Raw genomic sequence first — 3,549 nt, forward strand, 5'->3', positions numbered from 1 at the left:
ATTCCTGTACAGAGAGAGGTTACATGTAACTTTCAAGCAAACAAAAGATTAGAATGGATGCATGAACCTACTTAGCTGTCATGTAACCTTTACTGTTGACTGTATTAGCATTTAGCTCAGTAGCTCGGAAATTTACATCCTCGCTTGTACGCGCCACTACGGAGAAACGCAACTTTTACTCGTCGATCAAAATACCGACCCCCTCGCTTCAAGAACATGTCACTGTAACTGCACATTTTTGTGTTGCATAAAATATCGTCAATATGTTATTAAAATAAAAGCTTAGACCGATTTATATCAGCTTGATTTCTTAAGCTAAATATTTCGGTTTGCAATTTTATTGTGACTTGAAAAAAAAAGTTTGAATTCGTTAACTGTGTGCACGATAGCCCTTTTGCACTCTAGAATTTGTCTTCAGTCCAACGTCCATTTTTGACGTACTAAGAAACAGCACGAATTGTTTGATTGTTGTCGCTCGTCCGCCAGCTACGCAAATGCAAAGTCGTTTTACCTCATGATGAACACCTCAAGAACATCATATTATTTTGCACAGAACCCAACGGTAAGTACTGTTTTTTCCCTGAGAGGTCGGTAATTTCAAGCGCCCAAATCCTTACGAACGGAGACGGGAAACTCGTGTGCAATTCAAAGAAGTTTTGATGGCTATAGATTTGGCTATTCTCTCCAAACATGGCAACAGCACGCCATTTAAGCAGTCTATGAGCAGTTGCCGCCTGTAAAGTAGACACTCACTCGCGGTCCTTCTGCAGAGAAGTCATCTTCGACATGGATACTGTAAAAGGAATATATGTGTCGGGTTCTGGATCGCCTAGAAGGTTATAAATTGTACATTTTAGCTCTTGTCCACCAGCCAAGTCATTCGAGAATTTGCGGAATATTTCTAGATGTACTTTCATCTCCGCGATGGCACCCCGCGTTAGAAGTTTTCATCTTCATGGTGACCCCAGACCTATGTGACTGGCACCAGACCTTCCGCGATAACCTGATCTTGAGGAAAAATTGCACTGAATTTGATGTACAACTTCCGGGCCGCGGAGGCTGCTTACGCCAGAGGCAATGAACCTTAAACATGCTTTGGAAAAAGAAAGAAACATATTGGCTGTCGAGTCACTACAAGTAATTTGCAGCCGCTACATCCGGAAAGCGCTGAACCATACGTCAAGCGTGTCACCTATGATCTAGGCGGAGAGGTCTAAAGAGTCGGGCTATCATGCAGATTTTGGTCAACAAACCCTTAGCAAAGGAAACGTCAAGGCTCAGTATAAGCAAGACGACCTAAGCATTATGCTTTGTTGTAGTTCGTGGAATTTAGAGTCAATGAAACTTAGTCTTTGAGACAACGAATCTGTTCTAGAGAGGTAGATCGTACAGCTAGGGCTGTTAGCTGTCAACTTCAATACCTTGAGTGTTGTGTGAATGCAAAAATTCCTGAAGAATTCAGGGGCGTCGTGCGTTTGCGTAAGATGAGCGACAGGTGAAATCAATTCCTAGAATGAGAAGGAGGAGAAAATATCGATATCACTTCGTGAAACTATCGATTTTAGTATATGAGCGCTTGTGTTAATTTTAAAATGTTGTTACAAACATTCGTATGGGATGTGCTCGTATACCTTTAACAGTACGGCGTGAATACCCTCACCAGTAAACCGATTGGAGCGAAAACCTTGTGATACCAAGCAATATCTCCTGCTAGCCATAGACGAATCATGTGTCTGTCTCTATTTATAAGCATAAGCACTTTTGGTGCGAGTCAAAAGTGTGGTCAGAAACAAATCCCAGCAATCGGAATACAGAAGTTGCAGCGAGGAGCAGTCCCACGATGTGACCGAAAAGAGCGATCGTATATCGCGGTCTCAGATTGTCTAGATGCTGAGAAACGAATGAATTGACGTTAGCTCAAGATTTCAAAAGTGCGTCTCTATCAAAATGATTTTCCAGCTGTGCTGGTGTCGCTCGTGCTAAAACCAGAGAAGTCGAGTAACTGGTAGCCGTACGTTTTTGTGCCAGGGCCTGTGGGAATAGGCGACAGTAGAAGGCGTAGGCAAAGTAGCTGTTTGTCTTTGTCGCGATGTGTCGGTGCTGCTGTGTTAGGCGCCCGACGTGCCAAGCAATCAAACCCCGCAGCTCAGCGGAGAAAATGTGCTTCGTGTTAAAAAAATCCTGAGTAGCCTCTATGGACTGTAAGTCTTTCCAACTCACTTTTAGCAAAACTCCTGTCCGGACTGAAGTGTTTGTCTTAGGGGTTGTCTGCTAGCAGCAAAAATTACTGAAATAATATTGTTTCATCTGGAATAAGAGCTTAGCTCGTCATCTATCATGTGTAACGGGGTTACACGTACCCTGGTATCAGGGGTATGTGTCACACGAGATGGGCATGGTGTGACTGCACCCAAATAAGAATACGGTACGTAGCTGGGTAGCCAGTAGTTATGCATGTATTTAGATTTTTCTATATATATAGAATAATCTATATTTAGAATGAGGCGGCTTTGCCGCAGATAAAATAAATAAACACAATCTTGGATTTAAGCGGAAGAGTTGATTAGTCTTGATACAAGGCAAAAATTATTCTGGGAGTAAGCGGATTGCGATCCGCTAAACTCGTTCTTGTTCTAAGTATAGAATGAAATGTCGGCGACCTAACTTACGCTTCCTCAAAGTGCCACGCTACGGCAGCCTCGCTGCACTTGGTAGCACTTGTAGTCGATCTACACCTGAGTCATTTAGACTGATCCTCTGTAAGGATAGAACAACTCCCTCTTTGCCTAAGGGCATGAAGGACGGGCTTAAAAATTTGATGTCCTTGCTAGGCCCTGTGGGCGTGCAACACCTTGTTGTGCAAGGCCCCGAGGCAATCGGTGCAAGTCTAGAGGTGTTTTTAAATTACGAAAACGCGCTGCTAGAGCACCTGCAGCAGAAGATGTCCGCATCATTTGCGTCTATGACGCCACCGCCAGTAACAGATGACTTCCCCCGCCTTAAGCCGCTCATGGTGAGCGTTAAGGTCTTTGAGGGGAAGGATGGAGAAAATCTGCTACTCTGGGTAAAAGAGGTCGAGATTGCCATCGCATCTGCCATGCTCCAGACCAAGCAAAGCGCGTTGCGCTAGCCATCTCAAAGCTCGGTGGTCGAGCGCGAGAATGGGCACTGACGTGCGGCACTTCGGTCGAAGTTGTGCTTTCCTTCTAGGCGGAGCTGAAATGCAGCTCTCACGAGTATTCTCTCCGCCTAATCAGGCATATCGCGTACAATAGCGTTTCCTTTTTGCCCGACAGGGCGACAAGGAGTTGGTGGACTTTGTCCAAGAGATGCGCACTCTCATTGCCGGGATGGCAGCAGATCCCCTTCATGAGGCGGTCACAGTGACCGTGTTTATGGAAGGCCTCCTCACTGGCGTGGCCAGAATGAAAGTCTTCCGTGTGCATCCATCTTTATATGAAGAGGCTGTGAATGTAGCATGGAATGCCGAGTTCAATTTCAAGTCGGCACGACTTGGTTGGAATGCACACTCCAACGGCTCGTCGAGCG

This window comes from Plasmopara halstedii, assembly GCF_900000015.1.
Source record: "Plasmopara halstedii genome assembly, contig: Scaffold_816, whole genome shotgun sequence".
Classification (NCBI taxonomy): domain Eukaryota; phylum Oomycota; class Peronosporomycetes; order Peronosporales; family Peronosporaceae; genus Plasmopara; species Plasmopara halstedii.